Genomic DNA, 26,123 nt, shown 5'->3' with positions numbered 1-26,123 from the left:
CACAAAGGTGTCTCAACAGAGCAGGATTTATTCTGCACTACGAGGGTATAAAATGACCCAAAGTTTCACAGTAATTTAAAATGCTGAACTATTATACCTTGCCCTGACCTCAGCTCTGAACTCAAAATTGGCATATCCAACTAACTACTCAATTTGGATGTGGAATAAAAACTCTCAGATATAACACATGCAACTCTGATTTTCTCTGCTTATGCTCCCCCAAACCTGTTCCACCCAGAGTCTTCCTCATCTCCATCAAGGGCAGCTTCTTTCTACCTGTTGTTCAGGCCACATTCTTTGGAGTGATCCTTGCCTTCTCTCTGTCTCTCTCTTTCTGTCTCTCCCTTTCTCTCCCCTCCCTCTCCCCCTCTTTCTTTCTCCCTTCCCCTTCCAACATCCTATCCATCCAGTAACAAATGTTTTCTCTATTATCTAAATGTACACATAATCTGACCTTTTCTCACTAGCTCATCAATTACCTCCTCTGGTCTAGCCACCACCAACTCTTGCCAGGATTACTATTAAACACTTTTAAGAAATCTCCTTGCTTCTACCCATACGCCTTATGATCTATTATCTGTTCATCAGCCAGAGTTATCTTTTTTTTTTAATATGTCAGATAATGCCATTCCTATATGCAAGCAGATGGATTAACACATTAGCAAAGACAAGTTTGGACTTTATGGTTTTTTCAAATTATGTCATCGCTTTAAGACTACTAGATGCAGGAGCTGAGAAAAGTCTTGCTTTGAAGCTTATCCTGAACTTCTACCACTCCTGGATGTGTTTCCAGTGATCACTTTCCTTTGTCTTGAATGAAAAAGTCTTCTTTGTAAATTGAAAACAAAAGGCATGAGACTTTTTACTCTCATGGCCAATTCCCCACTTGGTACAATGGAAGGCAGAAAACAATTCTTATTCTTGATAGAAGTCTTCACCTGATACTAAACACAGCAACAGAACATAATCATATATCAGAGTTTTGATTCTATAGCTAGATAAGTAATAGATATATAACTAGGTAGATAAGTGAATCCTTTTCTGTCATTTGCAAGTTTGACAGTTGATTAGAAAACATGTCCATTTGAAAACTAGATAGTACTTAGTAACAGTAAAGGGATTAACCTGGACTGAGATCTTAGGATACGATATGGTTTACTACTGCATAAAGCTGGGAAACCACTATTTGCTATGTACTTCTGCTATGCAAGTCAGAGCATTAAATTTGAAGAATAAAAGAAAATATGAATCTAAGTGTCCACATTTGCCACAAAAATGAAAACTGAACATATTACAAAAACTAATCAAGGTTTAGAGATGAAGTTATTGGTCACAATTTATTTTCCAAATAAATCCAAAATTCATGGACTAAAGTGACACCAAAATAGAAAGGCACACAAATTAGGTCCTCAAAATATTATCAGGGATGGGGGAAGGGGGTTAGAAATTAAACCCCAAATCTACAAATTACCAATTAGCTTGAAGCCTCTACCAATGAAAATAAGTTTGGACCCATTTGTTCACTAAACACCTTCTGTGCAGTGGTGGCCTGGACTAAGTAGAGCAAAAGGGATGGGAAAAAAATGACTGTTTCAAGAAAAGTAAGAAGCAGACTAGCTAGGCAAATAGCTGGATGCTGGTCCAATTCACTGAAATAGGAAACCCAGCAGAAACCCAGGAAAGCAACAGAAGATAGTAAGTTTACTTTTATACACGTTTAGATTAGGTTGCCTGTGGGATATCCAAGTGGAGATATCAAGAACGTAGATATGAAGAGTCTTACCCTAGAGGGATATTTGAGTCGTCCATGGTATTTGGGAGTTATTCTCTTTGGGTGGTAATTAAAATCATGAAAATGGATGAGAGTACTCCAAAAGGATGCTTTCATATGGAAAAGGGCCTAAGAGATAGTCTTGAGAAATACCAAGGAAAATAGAAAAATAAAAGAGAATTCACAAAGCAGAAATGACCCAACTTATTTTCCATCTGGGGACAGAAGAATTACTTTTTACACCTTCTAAAAATAGTATTTATAATTGTCTCACTACACCCACCACCCTGGGTGGAAGTAAGTATGCACTACAGGATAAGGGTCATTTAAGTAGGGTTTTAGATTGCTTAGAGGAATCCTTGGTGCACATCCTATACCTCTTAGAAAGCAGCAGCAGACAGCTATATTGCATGCAACCAGAGAGCTAACTTACATAGCTCTCAGCCCTCAAGATTAAATTATGGGAAGACTTCCTCCTTGGTACCTTCTCAAGAAGGTGAAATTGCAAGACAACCGGAATAACTCACATGAAAATAAAACCATTTGGGGCTTGTCATTACTTCATGCCAAAATCTACCATTATTTTAAACAGTTGGATACACTTCAGTTTTACCAAAGAAACACAGGAGCATGTAACCATATATTCATAGTCAGCAAAATTCTTTGTTGCCAAGATGAGGTGCAAAAGTTGAGAGGTCAGAAAAATTGTGTTCTCTTGGAGTGTTTCAGTTTTGAGGTGACTTCACTGGATTGCAGAATACTTAATACTGATGATGCTTGGCCTTATTCACCACAGTACAGTGCAAGACTTTAGATTTACTACTGAAATGATTTCCCAGACGCATTCCCTAGCCCTCTGGGATTTGAAAGTAACACAACCCTTGAAGAAAATGAAACATCCTTGTGCATAAAAGTAGCCTTGTCACAAGGGGTGGCATTATGGGCAGGCAGTTCAGGGACTAAAGGATATACACAGTCCAAATGGAGATAAAGATATATCGTTTTATTAGTAGTAGTTTCCCCTTCAAGGGCAAGGACCTTCTAGAAAATGTTACTTCAAAGGGGCTTTTTCCCTTTGGTAAAGATGATTAACTAAGAATAATCAAAGCCTACTGAGGTTCTACATTATTAAAATAAAAATTATTTAATTAGATTAGAGTGAAATAATTTGAAATTAGGTACAAGTGCTATGTTTGACTCACAAGAGAATGGTGTTTTTGACGATATAATTTTAAAGGACCAGAGATTAGATATGTGCACATGTGACCCATCTCCAGAGTGCCTGTCTGCTTCCAATAAGAGCAGCACACACTCAGTTAGCCCTGGAGAGGAAAGAGTCTTCTGGCCCTCTTCCTGGAGCAACCAGAATAGTGTGACACATTTCTGTCCCTGCTATTGCTGTTGCACGTACAGAAATGTGCTTTAGACTAGCTGTCCCTCCCCTACCTGAACAATACATTGCCCAACGTCAGTGTGTAATCCACCCCGCCTCGAGTGGTGAGAAGTTGTACCCTTCCACCCCTCTGGGTGCAGGGAGATGGGAGGTGGAAACAGTTTGCTTTTTCTTGCTCTTATAGAGTGCGTCTATGTTCTTTCTCTCTTCAATTGAATGAAAAGACCTGCTCATGGTTTTATCTGCAGACTTAGGAAATTTTTCTTCAACTGGACAAAAATAGTGCTACCAAAAGAGAAGCAGGTACAAGGTATATTTGTGGCAGAGAGGAAGCAGAGGACTTGTCTGTCTGGGAGAATCAGAGCATACTACACAGAGTAGGTGACTCTTGAACTTGCTCTTTGTTGGGGATGGAGTCATGTCCCCCACAAAAAACACGTTCAAGTCATAATCCCTGATCCTGCAGGTATGAAACCATATGTAAACAGGACTTCTGAAGATGCTACTATCATTTATTTGAATCTGCAGATTTTATTGAGATATATTCAATGTCTCACAGCATCATCACTTAGCTATGCAATCATCATCACACTCAATTTTAGACAATTTTCATTGCTCCAAAGAGAAAAATAACAGAAAGACACACAAAAGAGGAAAACCACAAACACCCCAAATCCCTTATCCCTCTTCCTATTACTGACTCCTAGTATTGGTGTAGTATATCTGTTACTGTTCATGAACGATTATTAATGTGTTACTGCTAAATATAGTCTGTAGCTTGCAATAGGTAATTTCCCCCCATATACCACTCTATTGCTAACTCTGTACAAGTGTCATACATTTGTAGTAGTTCATGCAAGAACTTATTTCTATTTGTAGTGTTAATCGGTTACACACGACTTTAAACAAAACTACTTTCAAATGGGCACTATTACTTATATTCCCAAAAATGAGCTACCATCACCTCTATCCATTTAAGTTCAACCTTGTTAACAATTCTGTACATATTAGGTAACTGCTCCCCCTTCTCTGTCTATCTCTAGGTACCCTATATTCTACATTTTAAGACTCTGAGTTTACATGTTCTAGTTAGTTCATATTAGTGAAATCATACAATAGCTGTCCTTTTGTGTCTGGCTTATTTCACTCAGCATTATGCCCTCAATAAAATTGCATTAAAAAATGCAAAAACGTGACGTATCCCTTTCCCTTTGAGGAATCTGTCCATATCTACTTTCCATGCACATTGTGTTTAATTCCAATATTTGTTTTCTATAAGCAAGTCAATCAAACCATCAAAATCACCAAATTTGTAGACTCATTTTTAGCAAATAATTAGTCTCCCCCTACCAAAAAATAAATAAATAAATAAAACAAACAAAAACAAATACTTAAGCAGTCTCCTTTAGGAAGGCAATATACAGAAAAAGTATATATGTGTGGGTATATATATATATACACACATAAATTTTGCTTTTCAAAATAATTTGAATTTTGTCTGCTGTATAAAATGTATTATATTTTACTTTATATATATATATATATATATATTACTTTGTGTGTGTGTGTGTGTGTGTGTATGTATATTTATATATAAAAACTATCAGAGCCAGTCTTTCCAAAAGAAACAGGGGGCATCTGGAAGATCACACCAAGGAAACGCAAATTCAAACTATGTCGTGCGACCCTGACGGCCTAGCTGCTTAGGATGGTGCAAACGAGATTTGCAGGAGTACTGGGTTAGTATTGCCTTCTTAGTGAGGGAGAGGGAACCCGGTATCAAAACATCCACGGTGGAGTCGACTGATCCGCTCTTCCTTAGTATAAAGGGTACAAGCCATATCCGACTGGCGTCGCATAAAGTCCGACCGGCAGAAAGGAGAGCACAGGTCTATGGAAGCGGCAGGACGCACCGTATACAGATAACGCTTGCAGGGGCGAGTTGTTGGGAAAGGGGAGGCTGTAGACGAAGGGCAGCACAGATTTTGCAGACATTTTCAGCTTTTCCAGTTCTGCCTCCTGCAGTCTTTTCGCCTTCAGTTCTGGAACCAGATTTTGATCTGGGTCTCTGTGAGGTTCAGAAAGCTGGAGAACTCCGCACGCGCTGCAATGGACAGGTAGTGTTTTTGGAGGCACTTGCGCTCCAAAGCCAGGAGCTGGGACCTGGTGAAGGGTGTGCCTGGCTTCTGACTGGTTTTGTGTTTCCGCAGGGTGCAATGGTGAGGCTCAAATGTCTTGGCAGCGGCGAGAATCTGCGGGGTTCCTGCATCCACGCCCCTTCATCCTCTGAGTTTTTCGACTTCACCGACGCGCTCTGGAACGGCTTGACCGGCGGCCCAAGGCTGCACGCTTCCTGGGAGCTGTGTCCCGGGAGCAGCAGCGGCCGCACGGTGGCCCGGCGGAGGCACTTTCGGCCGGCGGTGGGTTTGCCTTCTTGGGAGGCTTCTTGTCCACCATGAGCGCCTCCACGCTAAAGGGGAGGCTGGAGACCTTGACGCGGCGCTCCTCAGCGCCCGGCCACCAACACTCGGCCCTGCTTATGGGAGGAAATAGGTCATTGCCTTTGAACGGAGAAGCCATGGTTCCTCTGCCCTAAGTTGCTCCCAGATCGCGACTATTCTCCTCAAAACCACTTTGAAAAGAAATAGTTGGAGGACTCACACTTCCCAATTCTAGAAACTTATTGCAAAGCTACAGTAATCAGAACAGCATGGCAGTGGCACAAGGACAGACATACAGACCAAAGGAATAGAACCTGGAGCCAGAAAGAAACCCTCTCATCTAAGGCCAACCGATCCTTGAAAAGGCTGCCAAGTCCACTCAGTGGGGAAAAGACAGTCTCCCCAACAAATGACACTGGGAAAACTGGACATTCACATGCAAAAGAATGAAAGTAGACCTCCATCTCACAATATACACAAAAATTAACACAAACTTGATCAAAGACTTAATATAAGAACTAAAACAATAAAACCCCTAGAAGAATACGTAGAGAAATATATCCAGGACCCTGTGTTAGTCTCACACCCACACCAAAAGCACGAGCAACAAAAGAAAAAATCAATAAATGGCACTTCATGAAATTATAAACTTTTGTGCATCGAAGGACATTATCAATAAAGTGAAGACAACCTACAGAATGGAATATAACAGCCATCAGAGAAAAGCATTCCAACTTTCAAGGACTGATTTGGTGATATCTTAAGTTGTTAACTGGCAACCAGAACAGTAACCTCCCACTCACAAAGGTGTAAGAGAGAGAAAAATAAAATTTACCTTATTACACTGTCTGAAGTTAACAGCACTATGTGGGGATCTAGCATTTCACTTGGATGGATGCCAGGCAGCATGCTTTAGAGTCAGAGAGCTGGTAAAAAATCTCTCAGCAATTGGAGTGGTACTACAATTCACTGTTGATTTTCCTCCTTCAAATTCTGAATTCTTCCCCCATCTTTAGGTAATTCTAAAACCATAAGGCCTTTTATTCCTATAAGTGCAACATGATCTTATGTCCGACTTAACAAGACTTTATAGATTTCAAACAGGGATGGATTTATCAACAGGGATAGATTTCTTCAAACAGGGATGGATTTTTGTAGCCAGTGGGGCTACAAAGGGGCATGACTACGAAGGAGATGCCTTTCGCATCCCACAGGAAGAGCTCTGCCCAAAGGCAGAAGAGTAAGTTTCTTGTCAACAATTGTGGCGGTGGCAGAGGTGGTGAAGACGAAGATAAAGACGCCGGTTTCTCAGCTTTGGTTGCGTTCTTGTTCTTCAGTCCCTCCTGGAGCTATAGAAACATGATGTGGTTAGGAAACCAGGTCTTCCAGAGCTCACTTCGCCCACAGGTTTCTCAGCAGCCGCCATCTTGGCTTAACCACTATCCTCACTCCAGTTGCTCTGCCGGCTGCTGAGTGCATCCAATCCTGAAGATGGTATTATTAGTTAGGGTGAGGCCAAATTGAATCAGGGTGGGCCTCAACCCATATGGCTAAAGTCCTTATAAGGAGAAGAAATCTAGACAGAGACACAGACAACAAAGTGGAAGTAGAAGCCAGAAGTAGGAGCACTAGGGAGAGAGATCACTATGTGATGAGGAATTGCCATCAACAGAAGGCTTCAGACTTTGGAGAAAGCATGGACTTGCTGACACCTTGATTTTAGACATCTAGCCTCCAAAACTGTGAGCCAATAAATTCCTGTTATTTAAGCCAGCCAGGGTGTGATATTTGTCATAGCAGCATTGGCAAACTAAGACATTGTTGAAGAATAAGTAAATGTTTTCCATGAAGGCAAAGCAGCAAGAGTATAGCAGGCAAAGGAAACATCATGTGCAGAGGCAGAAATGCTAATGGCTATTTTTTGTTTGAAGAGTTACAAAAAAATTATTACTAATAAAGCCTAATATGAAAGAAGCAAGAGACGAATCTAGTAGATAGAGATTCCAATCATGAACTGTGTGAAATGTAACTAAAATTGGATTTTATTCTCTAAAGGTAATGATGTTCAGTGAATGGTTTTAAGTAGGGAAGAATATAATCAGATTAGTATTGTAGACTGATGGTGAGGATTGTCTCAAAAAGCTCAGGAAGCAGCTTCTGGGGTCCTGGGGCAGACTATATTAGACCACTTAAACTTTCCAGCTATACTCATCTCTGCTGAAATCACAGAGGAATAGCCTTTGTCCTTGTCTTGCTATCTACTTTGGGCAGAAAAGTGCAATGATCATATAACACTTCTAATATAAAAAATAGTTTAGACTTACAAATAGATGTCTCACTTCAGCAGCTAGAGAAAGAAGCAATTTACAAGAAATGCCAGCAAGCATATTTTTTGGGCGAAGCAGGGTGACATTTGTGCACAAGAAAATGCCAGGGTAAATAAATTAACACTATCTCCCCCTCTCAGCAAAAAGCACAGAATGCATATGCACTCTTAAAAGGATTACGAGTCTTGAGGTTTTAATTTTACACTAGGCACCCTTCTCTCCTTATTAACAATAACAATATCACAGAGTTTCTTCGATCTTTGTAATTTTTAAATTATCTTCAAATTGAATATCTCATATAACCAACACAACAAACCTGGAAGAGCCCATGGAGGTAGGCAGGACAAGTATTATCCCCCCTTTTATTTATACACAAACTAAAATCGTGCAGCTAGGAAGTAGCAGAATCCAAGTAGTAGTTCTAGAATGCAATTCTTTTAATTTTTGTTTTATTGCTTTTTCTACTACTCAATACTACATAGATAGAAAATAACAGACTTGTGTACATCCTTTGCATTAAATATGAATTCCAGAAAACCAAGCTAATGATCTTTCAATTGACCAGTACAAGCTCATCTTAATTCTCCACTCTGTTTCTGCTCTGAGCAACTGAGGAAGGTCAGTAAAGTAAGGCATCTCAAAGACAAATCCACCAGACACTGCCTGTGAGCTAAGCAGCACTTTTTCTCCAGTCTCCACCCTTTCCACCTCACACTCTCCTCCTTTGGAATTACTACCCTTTCAAAAGGCTAATTATACACTTCAGAATACCAGCACTGTAATAACAACAACCTTGGATTTATAGAGTTTTTTGTTTTTTTTTTGTCTGGAAACTCAAAGTACTTTTATAATGGCTTAGGGGGGATTGGTATGGAGTTTTTGTAGCTATCCTGTCTTTCCCTCCATGGTATTTTCCTTTCTGACCCCATACCTCTACCTAAAAGTAGAAGATAAAATGCAAGAAAAGAAGATAGCATACAATCATCATATAATTAAAATCCCCACTGCTTTCTTCTATCGTACTTGGTTTATGAGGGAGGAATGCCTAAAGAGCTATATATTAATTCAAAAATTGAGAGAAAGCAAAGCACTAGTCCTCTGAGTTTGCCTATGGGGTGGTAACCGTGGCTCTTCTGTCTGCCCAAACACCATTGTGTGATATAAAAGAGCCAGAATAGCTAGCGTTTGAATTACACAGTAGTCAAGCTAGATAATTAAATTTCCCTTCCAGAAAGAATATGTCCCTGCTGAGGAAACCTTATTGCATACTGCTGTTCATGGTGACCATTATTAAATTTGTAGGACATGTCCCTGTATTATAACAATTCATTTGAAAGTTATCGTTACACAACCCAATATGGTTAGAAGAGGGAGCAAAAATTCCAGAATAGTTTGAAAAAGCATCTAAAATTCCCCCAGGATTTACTCAATGAAGTGTACCCTAGCTCTGGATCAATAGCAAAGAAAAAAAAAATTACCCAAAGAATTTTCACCTCTCCTCAATGGACATTAAATGTGGAACCTTCTGCTACAAGAAAATTGGATCCAATCCCTTAGAAGCTTCTTTTCAACTGTTCTTTAGGGATATTTCAGTGAGTTGAGCTGACTCAGAATAGGCAGAAGGTATAATGGTGATCTACCAACTTGAACGAGTGCAGCCTCTTTTTAATGGAATCAAATTCTTACAGTGACTACAATTGTGTGCATAAATTATTGAGAGTGTTTTCCTCCCACATTAAATGAGCTGTATTTTTAAATACAATACAAATCTGCTGTATTGTTTAATGAAATTTAAGAATGTACCACAGAAGACACAAATACAGTTTTACTAGATTCACAATGATCTCTCTTAAAAATTTTGGTTTCTATAATATTCCCCATACTTACTTTTCAGAGAGAGAGAGGAAAAAAGAAACATATGTTACTATTACATTATGTGACCTTAAGGTGCATATGTGTCTCTCAATTCTATTTGGCCTGAGACAAGTGTAACACCTTTAAAGGACAGTAACTATACCTTATACCTTTTTTAATCCCCCTTTTAGTTCACGTTAGGGCTCAAAAATTTTTTTTGCAAATGAAGAAGAATTAGACAATTTCAAAGTGATTAAATATCTTCTGTGTATGCATGATGCTATGCACTAGGGAGGATTTAAAAAGTCTAAGATAAAGCCTTGCCTTTAAGAATCCTATAATCTTATTAAAGAGGCAAGATAGAGAAAAATATTAATGTATTCAAATGTCAGGTATTTTAATTGTATCATGAGTCTTAATCCTGAACTATATCCATACATGCAATATTTGCTCAAGTCAGTACATCCATGTTTTAAATTTAATAATAATATTTAGTTGATACTGGATACTGTGGGTTTTGAAAAAACACATTAGTGTATCTGAAATTTCTTTCTTATAAATGTCCTAGAAATCTAGGAGAATTATGGGTTGCATATGTGCACTTGGAGTGAAGGAAATACTTCCTTTAAAGGAGAACTTTTTATTGGAGGATAATTGTACATTAAAGGATACTTAAGGGTTCATAGCTGAAACTTTATATATTCAAGGGGTCACAGAGGTCTTTAATTCTTCCTTTGAGTTTATCTTATCAAATGTTATTTCCATTCATCCTTTCTGTATCCCTTCACATCCTTCTAAAATGCAGGATGTTCTTCCAGCAACGACGATGACTTGAATAGTTGTGAAATAATGTGGAAGAGAGAAAGGGTATTGCTTGCTTACTTATGATAGGACCTCAACAAGATTTATGTTCCCAGGTGTTTTTCCCACTCTGTATTCAAATATCATTTATTGGTGTAAGAAAGGGTGTCACATGGTTAAAATGTTAATGTATTTTACTGACCAAATTTGTGGATGAGATTTCAAATACAGTACATGTTCAATCAATGAGGAAGTGTTAGATGGCTATTTCAAATAGCTGCTTTCTGGTTTTATCATTATAATTTTTGACCCCAGCAATAAATACACCATATCACTCAGTTCTTAAAAACTTCACCTGGCTCATTATCACATAGGACAGTGTCCAAGCATTATAGCTTGGCACAACAGGGCCTTTCACAAGTGAGCTCTTGTCTACATTTCCAGTCTCATTTTGGTTGGAGGTAGATGGCAATTTTCTAGGTTGACTTTGAGAAAGCAGCCAGAGAGGGTCATTCCTATTTTGGCTGAGAATGGAATCTCAACATTTTGGAAATTTCCTTTTAAAAATGCTTATATCCATACTTAATGCAAAAGAGGGCATTTTATCAGCACAATAATAAGCATGGAAGCTTAGATGTTATTAAGGAATCAAGAGAACAGAATTGAACAAATTCTGCTGGTGATTGCTTTGTATTAGAATACAACATATATCACAGGAGCTGAAATTCCAGACAGCTCATTATTAAGCAGAAAGATGAATAAAAGCAGACTGCATTTTATCTACATTTCCCAGCTGATCAATCAATTCAAATGAGACTTTCTATTACAGGGATATCAGCCAAACTGGCACTCCAATCACTGATTGATAGAGGAGAGTAGGATTAATCTGGGGTCATGAGAAAAGAAAGAAACAGCCATTCCCCTTTTTATTTACAAATCTCTTAAAGAGAGCATAGGTTCTTAAACAGTTAGATAAATAAGCAAGGATATCTAGGACATTTTTTCCAAAATTCTAGACCTCTTTTTAGGTTGTTCAGGTAATAAAGAGCTATCATGTTTCTTTTTTATCACCTGTAAGAATTTCGCTTCCCAATGACCCAATCCCAATTCCAGGATTTATAACCCATGGGTAGAGAAAAGTTTGAGTATTACCATCTAAGAACCACTGACTTTATCCATCATACTTAATACTCATAAAATATACAAGGGTCTTTTCACTACCTATGATTTGACTAGCTCTGTGCTTCCTCATAAGTTCTCCTGCCCCTTTGATTAGCTTGAAGGTCCCAAGAATGTTATGTTTCTCTTTAACAGGAAGTCTGAAATGTGCTGAAAGTGACAGATTATGGTCAGGAGCCAACTGTTCACATATTTGATCAGCCAGCAGGAAATCTTTCAGCAGCTCTTAAGTAAAAAATACAGGGATGCTATCAGTGTTTGGTGACACTGTTTTTAATCTTCACAATTGTCACTGACAGAAAGTAATGGTTATCCATGGGAGACCTGTCACATGACAGCAGCTTCTTTACCACCAGGAGAGTGACAATATGGCCTCCCAAACTATCTCAACAGCCAAAGCATTTGGGCTTCTCTTTATGAAAAGGCTATCTCAGTCCAGGAAGGAATAAAGGAGACTGTTATTAGTTCTAGAATTTCTTTTTGATATCTAAATAATTATAAAATGCCTTCCCCTAACATTAACAACATTACTAGAATAACTAATTAAAGCAGAACATAAGGTAGCATTTCTCCTAAAACATAATTAAATTTTGACCATGATTTTCATTATAATTAGAAGCTCTAGCATGAAGTGAATTGATTTATTGATAGGTTGCTATCACTCCAGTCCCCACCCATGGAAAGTAAAACATCACTTCTCCTATTGATCAGCATGGAACAATGGGTTTCATCAGAACGTCGGAGTCAAGGGAATGCTTTATTTCTGATTCTGGAACCATTCACAGACCTCTGAGTCCCTTACTGGGAATCCTCCTGTCAAGCTGCCATGCTTTTCTCACATCAGAACCAACAAATCCCCCACTGCTGACAGTGTTCCAAACATGTTTATCCTCAGAGACCACACTTTCAAAATGCTCAGAGAGGAAGAATCTTCTACCCACCACTCCACCCCCACACCATTCGGATTCCCTTTCTCTTCAGGGCACAAAATAGCCATTAGTGAGCAACAGGAATGGCTGCTGAAAACACGAATCCTGGTTGGCAATACCAAAACTATTTTATCAGTCATGAATTGAGTCATGAATTTTGAGCCCAGAAAAGAGGTATCTGACTTCTTGTAAGTACATATTTAAAGATAATTATATTATAAACCGCTTTCAGCATCCACCCACCCACATATGACTTAAATATGGTCTAAGCCTATGGCCCCAAAGACAATAATATCCAAATCAATAGTTAGTCACCACTCTGCTCTGGGTTATCCATTCTTCACTAATACCACGTGTAGGGTTGTAATAGTCCAGTTCCTTTTTTACAGTCTTTACGCCATCATGAGTGAATCCAGCCTACAATTTTCTTCATCTGTGCTCATTATCTTTCAACAAATCAAGTTAACTAAGAGTACCTAAAACTCCATTTGAACAAGTCATTGTGTATATATGTTAGAGTGCATTCTAAATAAATACAAAGCCAACACATTTTTTTTCTCTACACAAAAATATAAAGAAAGAATCCTGAGATATCAGACTCACAAATAGCACACTAGCACCCATAACCTTTTAGTCTGAAAAGAGGTATTAGCATTGGTACTTTCAACTCAGGATCAATTGAGGACAATTCTGAAAGACTGAAACAGCTTGCTGTTTTGGAAAAAAACAAAAACAAAAACCGCTTTTAGAGCCCTAAGTTCTTAAGATTTCAAAAATCATAGAGGCCAATTTCAGCCAGATCACACTATTCTATGTGTGTTTCAGCAGTACATCAGTCAACCTCTACTCAAAGTATTTATCAACTGCCCAAGCAGAAAACAGAACTTGTAAGACTTTAATAGTTGTCTAAATACCTTTGTTTTAGAATAATAGAAAATATGAAAATGGCATGCAATGAATAAAAGAGAATGAAACTTTTAGAATGCTATTATAAATTAAAAATAGATCTAAATTTTTTTTAACTTTATCAAAAAATTTAAAAAACAAACAATAAAAAAACATTTCAAACAAAACCAAAACAAAGGAATAAGAAAAAACAAATAACCTTAAATAACTACATTGCTTCCAACATGTTCATACCCTACTCCAAGAAAATAGACTAAAACCCAACAAAGGAATAAGAAAAATAACCTAAAATAATCACATTTCTGTGACCCTGTTCCTACCATATCCCCCAGAAATCAACAAACCATAGTCATTCTTGGGCATTCCCAGAACATTAAGTTTACCCTCCATAATTTATCTGTTCTTATTAGATTATCATTCCCCCTTCACTATTTGCTGTCGATAGCTAGGTCCCCTACATCCTACAATATAAACCATTTATTTTACATTTTTCACAGTGTTCACATTACTGGTAACATACAATATTTCTGGCTTACTTTGCTCAGCATTATGTCTTCAAGGTTCATCCATATTGTCATATATTTCGTTCCTTCTTACTGCCGCATAGTATTTCATCATGTGTATATACCACATTTTGTTTATTCACTCATCTGTTGAAGGACATTTGGGTTGCTTTCATCTCTTGGCAATTGTGAATATTGCAGCTATGAACATTGGAGTACAGATATCTGTTCTTGTCACTGCTTTCAGATCTTCCAGGTATATACCGAGAAGTGCAATTGTTGGATTGAAGGGTAACTCTATATCTAGTTTTTGAAGGAACCACCAGACTGTCTTCCAGATTGGCTGTACCATTATACAGTTCCACCAGCAATGAATAAGAGTTCCAATTTCTCCACATCCTCTCCAGCATTTGTAGTTTCCTGTTTGTTTAATGGCAGCCAATCTAATTGGTGTGAGACGATATCTCAGTGTGGTCTTAATTTGCATCTCCCTAAAAGCTAGAGAAGATGAACATTTTTTCATGTGTTTCTTGGCTGTTTGTATTTCCTCTTCAGAGAACTGTCTTTTCACATCTTTTGCCCATTTCATTGAGTTGTAGGATTTCTTTATATGTGCAAGATATCAGTCTTTTGTCAGAAACAAAGTTTCCAAATACTTTTTCCTATTGAGTTGACTGCCTCTTCACCTTTTTGACAAATTCCTTTGAGGTACAGAAAATTTTAAGTTTGAGGAGTTCCCATTTATCTATTTTTTCTTTTGTTGCTTGTGCTTTGGGTGTAAGATCTAGGAAGTAACCTCCTAATACAAGGTCTTGAAGATGTTTCCCTACATTATCCTCTAGGAGTTTTATGGTACTGTCTCTTATATTGAGGTCTTTAATCCACTTTGAGCTAATTTTTGTGTAGGGTGTGAGGAAGGGATCCTCTTTCATTCTTTTGGGTATGGATATCCAGCTCTCCCAGCCCCATTTGTTGCATAGACTGTTATGTCCCAGTTCAGTGGGTTTGGGGGCCTTATCAAAGATCAATCGACCATAGATCTGGGGGTCTATCTCCAAATTCTCAATTCTATTTCATTGATCAATATATCTATCTTTGTGCCAGTATCATGCTGTTTTGACTACCGTGGCTTTATAATAAGCTTCAAAGTCAGGGAGTGTAAGTCCTCCCGCTTCATTTTTCTGTTTTAGAATGTTTTTAGCAATTCAAGGCATCTTCCCCTTCCAAATAAATTTGATAACTAGGTTTTCCAATTCTGCAAAGTAGGTTGTTGGAATTTTGTTAGGAATAGCATTGAATCTGTAGATGAGTTTGGGTAGAATTGACTTTGTAATGACATTTAGGCTTCCTATCCATGAACAAGGAATATTTTTCCATCTTTTTAGGGCCCCTTCTATTTATTTTAGTAAAGTTATATAGTTTTCTATGTATAGTTGTTTTACATTCTTGGTTAAGTTTATTCCTAGATACTTGATTTTTTTAGCTGCTATTGAGAATGGTATCTTTTTCTTGAGTGTCTCTTGAGTTAGGTCATTTCCAATATGTAGGAACATTACTGACTTATGTGAATTAATCTTTTATCCTGCTACTTTGCTAAATTTATTAGCTCAAGTAGCTGTGTCATCAATTTCTCAGGGTTTTCCAGATATAAGATCATATTACCTGCAAATCTTCTTCCTTTCCAGTTTGGATGCCTTTTATCTCTTTGTCTTGCTGGATTGCTCTGGCTAGCACTTCTAGCACAATGTGGAATAACAATGGTAACAGCGGGCATCCTTGTCTCATTCCTGATCTTAGAGGGAAGGATTTCAGTCTCTCGCCATTGAGTACTATGCTGGTTGTGGGTTTTTATATATGCCCTTTATCATATTGAGGAAGTTTCCTTCAATTCCTACCTTTGGAAGTGTTTTTATAAAAAAAAAAAGGATGCTGGATTTTGTCAAATGCTTTTTCAGCATCTACTTATTGGGATGATCATTTGATTTTTCCCTTTTGATTTGTTAATGTGTTGTATTACACCGTTTGATTTTCTTATGTTGAACCACTGTTGCATGCCTCGGATGAACCCCACTTGGTCATGGTGTATGATTTTTTTAATGTGTCTTTGGATTCGATTTTCAAGTATTCTGTTGATAATCTTTGGATCTATATTCATTAGGGAGATTGGCCTGTAGTTTTCCTTTCTTGTAGCATCTTTACCTGGTTTTGGTATTAGAGTGATGTTAGCTTCATAAAATAAGTTAGGTAGTGTTCCACTTTCTTCAATGTTTTTAAAGAGTTCAAGTAAGAATGGTGTCAATTCTTTTTGGAAAGTTTGATAGAATTCCCCTGTGAAGCTATCTGGCCCTGGACATTTATTTGTGGGAAGCTTTTTTGATGACTGATTGGATCTCTTTGCTTGTGATTGATTGATTGAGATATTCTATTTCTTTGGTAAGTCTAGGTTGTCCATGTGTTTCCAGGAAATTGTCCATTTCCTCTAAATTGTCTAGTTTGTTGGCCTACAGTTATTCATTGTATCCTCACAATTTTTTTTAATTTCTTCTGGATGTGCAGTAATGTCACCTCTCTCATTTATTATTTTGTTTATTTGGGTCTTCTCTCTTTTTGAATTTATCAGTCTAGCTAGGGGCTTGTTAATCTTGTTGATCTTCTCAAAGAACCAACTTTTGGTGTTATTTATCCTATTTTTTTGTTCTCAATATCATTCATATCTGCTTTAATCCTTGTTATTTATTTTCTTCTACTTGGTTTAGGATTAGTTTCCTATTCATTTGCTAGCTTCTTCAGTTGTTCCATTAGTTCTTTGATTTTAGCTCTTTCTTCCTTTTCAATTATGCATTTAGAGCTATAATTTCCCCCTCAAGACTACCTTTGCTGCATCCCATAAATTTTGATATGTTATGTTCTCATTTTCATTCATCTCTGTATATTTAGCAATTTCTCTTGCTATTTCTTCTTTAACCCACTGATTGTTTAGGAGTGTGTTGTTTAACCTCCAGGTATTTTTGAATTTTCTAAGTCTCTGATGGTTATTGACTTTTTTTTTTTTTAATCATCATTTTATTGAGATATATTCACATACCACGCAGTCATACAAAACAAATTGTACTTTCGATTGTTTACAGTACCATTACATAGTTGTACATTCATCACTTAAATCAATCCCTGACACCTTCATTAGCACACACACAAAAATAACAAGAATAATAATTAGAGTGAAAAAGAGCAATTGAAGTAAAAAAGAACACTGTGTACCTTTGTCTGTTTGTTTGCTTCCCCTACTTTTCTACACATCCATCCATAAACTAGACAAAGTGGAGTTTGGTCCTTATGGCATTCCCAATCCCACTGTCACCCCTCATAAGCTACATTTTTATACAACTGTCTTCGAGATTCATGGGTTCTGGGTTGTAGTTTAATAGTTTCAGGTATCCACCACCAGCTACCCCAATTCTTTAGAACCTAAAAAAGGTTGTCTAAAGTGTGCGTAAGAGTGCCCACCAGAGTGATCTCTCGGCTCGTTTTGGAATCTCTCTGCCACTGAAGCTTATTTCATTTCCTTTCACATCCCCCTTTTGGTCAAGAAGATGTTCTCCATCCCACGATGCCGGGTCTACATTCCTCCCCGGGAGTCATATTCCACGTTGCCAGGGAGATTCACTTCCCTGGGTGTCTGATCCCACGTAGGGGGGAGGGCAGTGATTTCACCTTTCAAGTTGGCTTAGCCAGAGAGAGAGGGCCACATCTGAGCAACAAAGAGGCATTCAGGAGGAGACTCTTAGGCACAAATACAGGGAGGTCTAGCCTCTCCTTTGCAGCAACCGTCTTCCCAAGGGTAAAACTTATGGTAGAGGGCTCAACCCATCAAACCACCAGTCCCCTATGTCTGTGGTCATGTTAGCAACCATGGAGGTGGGGTAGGCGAATACCCCTGCATTCTCCACAGGCTCCTCAAGGGGGCACTACATCTTTTTTTTTTTTTTTCCTTGTTTGTCTTTTTTCTTTTTTTTTTATTTTTTAACTTTCCCTTCTTTTTTAAATCAACTGTATGAAAAAAAAAGTTAAAAAGAAAACAAACATACAATAAAAGAACATTTCAAAGAGACCATAACAAGGGAGTAAGAAAAAGACAACTAACCTAAGATAACTGCTTAACTTCCAACATGTTCCTACTTTACCCCAAGAAAGTTACATAATATAGCAACCTTTCAGTGAACTTGTTCCTACTACATCCATCAGAAATTAACAGACCATAGTCATTTCTGGGCATCCCCAGAACGTTAAATAGCTTATCTGTTCTTCTTGGATTATTGTTCCCCCTTCCTTAATTGCTCTCTACTGCTAGTTCCCCTACATTCTACATTATAAACCATTTGTTTTACATTTTTCAAAGTTCACATTAGTGGTAGCATATAATATTTCTCTTTTTGTGCCTGGCTTATTTCGCTCAGCATTATGTCTTCAAGGTTCATCCATGTTGTCATATGTTTCACCAGATCGTTCCTTCTTACTGCCGCGTAGTATTCCATCGTGTGTATATACCACATTTTATTTATCCACTCATCTGTTGAAGGACATTTGGGTTGTTTCCATCTCTTGGCAATTGTGAATAATGCTGCTATGAACATTGGCGTGCAGATATCTGTTCGTGTCACTGCTTTCCGATCTTCCGGGTATATACCGAGAAGTGCAATCGCTGGATCGAATGGTAGCTCTATATCTAGTTTTCTAAGGAACTGCCAGACTGACTTCCAGAGTGGCTGAACCATTATACAGTCCCACCAACAATGAATAAGAGTTCCAATTTCTCCACATCCCCTCCAGCATTTGTAGTTTCCTGTTTGTTTAATGGCAGCCATTCTAACCGGTGTTAGATGGTATCTCATTGTGGTTTTAATTTGCATCTCTCTAATAGCTAGTGAAGCTGAACATTTTTTCATGTGTTTCTTGGCCATTTGTATTTCCTCTTCAGAGAACTGTCTTTTCATATCTTTTGCCCATTTTATAATTGGGCTGTCTGTACTATTGTCATTGAGTTGTAGGATTTCTTTGTATATGCAAGATATCAGTCTTTTGTCAGAAAGATGGTTTCCAAAAATTTTTTCCCATTGAGTTGGCTGCCTCTTTACCTTTTTGAGAAATTCCTTTGAGGTGCAGAAACTTCTAAGCTTGAGGAGTTCCCATTTATCTATTTTCTCTTTTGTTGCTTGTGCTTTGGGTGTAAAGTCTAGGAAGTGGCCTGCTAATACAAGGTCTTGAAGATGTTTTCCTACATTATCTTCTAGGAGTTTTATGGTACTTTCTTTTATATTGAGATCTTTGGTCCATTTTGAGTTAATTTTTGTGTAGGGGGTGAGGTAGGGGTCCTCTTTCATTCTTTTGGATATGGATATCCAACTCTCCCAGCCCCATTTGTTGAAAAGACCATTGTGGCTCAGTTCGGTGACTTTGGGGGCCTTATCAAAGATCAGTCGGCCATAGATCTGAGGGTCTATCTCTGAATTCTCAATTCGATTCCATTGATCTATATGTCTATCTTTGTGCCAGTACCATGCTGTTTTGGCAACTGTGGCTTTATAATAAGCTTCAAAGTCAGGGAGTGTAAGTCCTCCCACTTCGTTTTTCTTTTTTAGAGTGTCTTTAGCAATTCGAGGCATCTTCCCTTTCCAAATAAATTTGATAACTAGCTTTTCCAAGTCTGCAAAGTAGGTTGTTGGAATTTTGATTGGGATTGCATTGAATCTGTAGATGAGTTTGGGTAGAATTGACATCTTAATGACATTTAGCCTTCCTATCCATGAACATGGAATATTTTTCCATCTTTTAAGGTCCCCTTCTATTTCTTTTAGTAGAGTTATGTAGTTTTCTTTGTATAGGTCTTTTACATCTTTGGTTAAGTTGATTCCTAGGTACTTGATTTTTTTAGTTGCTATTGAAAATGGTATCTTTTTCTTGAGTGTCTCTTCAGTTTGTTCATTTCTAGCATATAGAAACATTACTGACTTATGTGCATTAATCTTGTATCCTGCTACTTTGCTAAATTTGTTTATTAGCTCTAGTAGGTGTATCGTTGATTTCTCAGGGTTTTCTAGATATAAGATCATATCATCTGCAAACAATGACAGTTTTACTTCTTCTTTTCCAATTTGGATGCCTTTTATTTCTTTGTCTTGCCGGATTGCCCTGGCTAGCACTTCCAGCACAATGTTGAATAACAGTGGTGACAGCGGGCATCCTTGTCTTGTTCCTGATCTTAGAGGGAAGGCTTTCAGTCTCTCACCATTGAGTACTATGCTGGCTGTGGGTTTTTCATATATGCTCTTTATCATGTTGAGGAAGTTTCCTTCAATTCCTACCTTTTGAAGTGTTTTTATCAAAAACGGATGTTGGATTTTGTCAAATGCTTTTTCAGCATCTATTGAGATGATCAATTGATTTTTCCCTTTCGAGTTTTTAATGTGTTGTAATACATTGATTGTTTTTCTTATGTTGAACCATCCTTGCATGCCTGGAATGAACCCCACTTGGTCATGGTGTATGATTTTTTTAATGTGTCTTTGGATTCGATTTGCAAGTATTTTGTTGAGGATTTTTGCATCTATATTCATTAGGGAGATTGGCCGGTAGTTTTCCTTTTTTGTAGCATCTTTGCCTGGTTTTGGTATTAGATTGATGTTAGCTTCATAAAATGAGTTAGGTAGTGTTCCATTTTTTTCAATGTTTTGAAAGAGTTTGAGTAAGATTGGTGTCAGTTCTTTCTGGAAAGTTTGGTAGAATTCCCCTGTGAAGCCATCTGGCCCTGGGCATTTATTTGTGGGAAGATTTTTGATGACTGATTGGATCTCTTTGCTTGTGATGGGTTGGTTGAGGTCTTCTATTTCTTCTCTGGTCAGTATAGGTTGTTCATATGTTTCCAGGAAATTGTCCATTTCTTCTACATTATCCAGTTTGTTGCCATACAGTTGTTCATAATATCCTCTTATAATTTTTTTAATTTCTTCAGGATCTGCAGTTATGTCACCTTTTTCATTCATTATTTTGTTTATATGGGTCTTCTCTCTTTTTGATTTTGTCAGTCTAGCTAGGGGCTTGTCAATCTTGTTGATCTTCTCAAAGAACCAACTTTTGGTGATATTTATCCTTTCTATTGTTTTTTTGTTCTCTATGTCATTTATTTCTGCTTTAATCCTTGTTATTTCTTTTCTTGTACTTGGTTTAGGATTGGTTTGCTGTTCATTTTCTAGCTTCTTCAGTTGATCCATTAGTTCTGTGATTTTGGCTCTTTCTTCCTTTGTAATATATGCGTTTAGTGCTATAAATTTCCCCCTTAGCACTGCTTTTGCTGCATCCCATAGGTTTTGGTATGTTGTGTTCTCATTTTCATTCGTCTCTATATATTTAGCAATTTCTCTTGCTATTTCTTCTTTAACCCACTGATTGTTTAGGAGTGTGTTGTTTAACCTCCAGGTATTTGTGAATTTTCTAAGTCTCTGATGGTTATTGACTTCTAATTGTATTCCATTGTGGTCAGAGAATGTGCTTTGAATAATTTCAATCTTTTTAAATTTATTGAGGCTTGTTTTATGTCCCAGCATATGATCTATTCTGGAGAAAGTTCCGTGAGCACTAGAAAAGTATGTGTATCCTGGTGATTTGGGATGTAATGTCCTGTAGATGTCTGTTAAATCTAATTCATTTATCAGATTGTTTAGGTTTTCAATTTCCTTATTGGTCTTCTGTCTGGTTGATCTATCTATAGGAGAGAGTGATGTGTTGAAGTCTCCCACAATTATTGTGGAAACATCAATTGCTTCCTTTAGTTTTGCCAGTGTTTCTCTCATGTATTTTGTGGCACCTTGATTGGGTGCATAGACATTTACGATTGTTATTTCTTCTTGCTGAATTGCCCCTTTTATTAGTATGTAGTGGCCTTCTTTGTCTCTCAAAACATCCCTGCATTTGAAGTCTATTTTATCTGAGATTAATATTGCTACACCTGCTTTCTTTTGGCTGTAGCTTGCATGAAATATTTTTTTCCATCCTTTCACTTTCAGTTTCTTTGTGTCCCTGTGTCTAAGATGAGTCTCTTGTATGCAACATATTGATGGTTCATTTTTTTGATCCATTCTGCGAATCTATATCTTTTAATTGGGGAGTTTAATCCATTTACATTCAACGTTAAAACCGTGAAGGCATTTCTTGAATCGGCCATCTTATCCTTTGGATTATGTTTGCCATATTTTTCCCTCTCTCTATTAATATCCTTTATTGTACCCATACCGAATCTCTTTAGTACTGAACCTTTCTCCAGGTCTCTCTGTCCTGTCTTTGTTTCTCTGTCTGTAGGGCTCCCTTTAGTATCTCCAGTAGGGCAGGTCTCTTGTTAGCAAATTCTCTCAGCATTTCTTTGTCTGTGAAAAATTTAAGCTCTCCCTCAAATTTGAAGGAGAGCTTTGCTGGATAAAGTATTCTTGGCTGGAAATTTTTCTCACTCAGAATTTTAAATATATCGTGCCACTGCCTTCTTGCCTCCATGGTGGCTGCTGAGTAGTCACTACTTAGTCTTATGCTGTTTCCTTTGTATGTGGTGAATTGCTTTTCTCTTGCTGCTTTCAGAACTTGCTCCTTCTCTTCTATGTTTGACAGTGTGATCAGTATATGTCTCGGAGTGGGTTTTTTTGGATTTATTCTATTTGGAGTTCGCTGAGCATTTATGATTTGTGTATTTATGTTGTTTAGAAGATTTGGGAAGTTTTCCCCAACAATTTCTTTGAATACTCTTCCTAGACCTTTACCCTTTTCTTCCCCTTCTGGGACACCAATGAGTCTTATATTCGGACGTTTCATATTATCTATCATATCCCTGAGGTCCATTTCGAGTTTTTCAATTTTTTTCCCCATTCTTTCTTTTATGCTTTCATTTTCCATTCTGTCATCTTCCAGGTCACTGATTCGTTGTTCAACTTCCTCTAGTCTTGTACTATGAGTGTCCAGAATCTTTTTAATTTGGTCAACAGTTTCTTTAATTTCCATAAGATCATCCATTTTTTTATTTAGTCTTGCAATGTCTTCTTTATGCTCTTCTAGGGTCTTCTTGATTTCCTTCATATCCCGTACTATGGTCTCATTGTTCATCTTTAGTTCTTTGAGTAGCTGCTCTAGGTGCTGTGTCTCTTCTGATCTTTTGATTTGGGTGCTTGGGCTTGGGTTATCCATATCGTCTGGTTTTTTCATATGCTTTATAATTTTCTGTTGTTTTTGGCCTCGTGGCATTTGCTGAACTTGATAGGGTTCTTTTAGGGTTTGTAGACCAGTTGAAGTCCTTATCTCTAATTTATCAGATCTACAGCTTCGTGGAGTACACTTTCTCTAACTAACCAGCAGGTGGCGTCCACGAGCCACCTGTTCTCCACAAGCCAGATCTCCCCTGCTTAGCCTTTTTGGTGAGTGGGGGAGTGAGTCTTGTGGGGCCCAATTGGTGTACCAAGCTTGCGTGTGTAGTTGGTGTTGCCTGCCCTGTATGTGGGGCGTGTTTCTGGGCAGTTGGGGAGGGGGGTGGCCCTAACAATCAAATCTCCCTGATGATCCTAGAGTTTTAAAGCTGCTGCAATAGTCTAATCCTTCAGTTCAGTCCTGCCACAGTTTGTCTCTGCCACTGACCCACAAGTCTTTGGTATTGGCATATGGCTCCTGAGTCTTGCAAGTGGGCCCCTCTTCCAGGCTGTGCACCCCGGGTCCTCTGTTGAGGGATGACTGTGCTATGTCACAGGTGAGTGCCGTCCCCCCAGGGCAGTTCTGGGCTGCTGGGCTGTGTTGGGAGGCTCCCAGTCTGCTCAAATGATGGCTGAATGGGGCTCTGTTAATTCACACTGCTCCCCCTTCCCAGCTCTGGGACATTCAGCTGAGGTTGCAGGGAAGGCTAATGTCCATGCCCAGTTTTGTGGTGTGTGCCTGTTATTTGAAGCACTTCCGTCACACTGGGTTGTCTGGGGCAGCTCTGGGCTATGGGGCTGGCGATGGGCAGGAGTGTTTCCTGTCCACCAGGATGGTGGCTGTGAGCGGACACCCCCCTTTTCTTGCTAAGTTGTGTTGTTTAGTGAATTTTCTCAGCCACTGGATTATTGCCTTTTGTCTCAGAGCTCTCTTAGTTCTGCTCTTGACTTGACGTGTCCAAATTTCAATTCTTTGAAGCTTTCTGTATTGAGCTTCTTAGAGTAATTGTTTTAGAAAAAGCAAAAAGGATTTAAAAAAAAAACAAAACAAAAAAACGGCCCTCCTCAGAGATCTAATGGGTTATTGAAATGCTAATAGACAAAGCAACCAGGGCCATTAAGGAAAGGTGCACAGGGCAGAGAGATCAGCTTTGCTTCGGGATTTGCATATGCGCCTCAAGGCCTGATCTCCTCCCTTCCCCTTTCTGTGTTCACCAGAACTCCAAAAATCCTCTGCTTTTATTTTGGAGTTTTTCGTGTTGTTTTTTTTCTATGCCTGTCTCCTCTCTGCTGGGCTGGCTGCTCTCAGAGTCTCTGGTGTCTGGTCTCAGTCTATCTATGGTTGGAGTTTGAATCAGTAGAATGAGTTTCCGATAAGAGCAGCCACTGCAATTCTCCCTTCTCCTTCCCGGAGCTGACAGCCCCTCCTCCCCCGGGACTGAGCCTGGCAGGGAGGGGCGCGGGTCCCCTGGCCGCAAAAACTTACAGATTTCGCTGATCTCAGCAGTTCCACGTTTTCATGAGTGTTGTATGAAGTATGCCCAAAGACAGATTGCTCTGTGGTGTCCAGTCCACGCAGTTCCTGGCTTTTTACCTACTTTCCTGGAGGAGTAACTAAAACATACAGCTCACCAGTCTACCATCTTGCCCCCGGTTATTGACTTTTAATTGTATTGCATTGTGATCAGAGAAGGCGCTCTGAATAACTTCAATCTTTTCAAATTTATCAAGGCTTATTTTACGGCCCAGCATGAAGTTCTGTGAGCACTAGAGAAGAATGTGTATCCTGGTGATTTGGGATGTAATGTTCTATATATGTCTGTTAATTCAAATCCATTTATAAGATTGTTTAGGTTTTCAGTTTCCTTATTGGTCCTCTCTCTGGTTGATCTATCTATAGGAGAGAGTGATGTATTAAAGTCTCCCACAATTATTGTGGTAACATCTATTGCTTCCTTCAGTTTTGCCAATGTTTGTCTCATGTATTTTGAGGCACCTTGATTGGGTGCATAGACATTTATGATTGTTATTTCTTCTTGTTTAATTGTTCCTTTTATTAGTATATAGTGACCTTCTTTGTCTCCTATGACATCCTTGCATTTAAAGTCTATTTTATCTGAGATTAATATTGCTACTCCTGCTTTCTTTTGGCTGTAGCTTGCATGGAATTTTTTTCATCCTTTCACTTTCAAATTCTTTGTATCCCTGTGTCTAAGATGAGCCTCTTGTAAGCAACATATTGATGGTTCATATTTTTAACCCATTCTGCCAATCTATATCTTTTAATTGGGTAGTTTAATCCATTCACATTCAATGTTATTACTGTGAAGGCATTTCTTGAATCAGCCATCCTATCCTTTGGTTTATGTTTGTCAGATATATATTTTGCCCCCTCTCTTTTTATTTCCTTTAATGTACCCTTACTAAATTTCTTTAGTTCTGAACCCTTCTCCATACCTCTCTCTCCTTTCTTTGTTTCTCTACCAGTGTAAATCCCTTTAATATCTCAAGTAGGGCAGGTCTCTTGTTAGCAAATTCTCTCAGCATTTGTTTGTCTGTGAAGATTTTAAGCTCTCCCTCAAACTTGAAGAGCTTTGCTGGATAAAGAATTCTTGGTTAGCAATTTTTCTTTTTCAGAATTTTAAATATGTCATACCATTGCCTTCTTGCCTCCATGGTGGCCACTGAGTAATCACTGCTTATTCTTATGTTGTTTCCCTTGTCTGTGGTGAATTGCTTCTCTCCTGCTGCTTTCAGAACTTGCTCCTTCTCTTCAGCATTTGACAGTCTGATCAGAATGTGTC

The 26,123-nt window shown here is 38.3% G+C and overlaps 1 pseudogene; it reads right to left on the bottom strand.

The window, feature by feature from the left end:
• Positions 1 to 4,982: 4,982 nt before the first annotated feature.
• LOC119545229 lies at positions 4,983 to 5,744 on the bottom strand (annotated as a pseudogene).
• Between the last annotated feature and the right edge of the window lie 20,379 nt (positions 5,745 to 26,123).

This window comes from Choloepus didactylus, chromosome 10 (genome assembly GCF_015220235.1).
Source record: "Choloepus didactylus isolate mChoDid1 chromosome 10, mChoDid1.pri, whole genome shotgun sequence".
NCBI lineage: Eukaryota > Metazoa > Chordata > Mammalia > Pilosa > Megalonychidae > Choloepus > Choloepus didactylus.
Note: the sequence above shows the minus strand (reverse complement) of the source record. Positions and strands in the feature narration are given on the sequence as shown.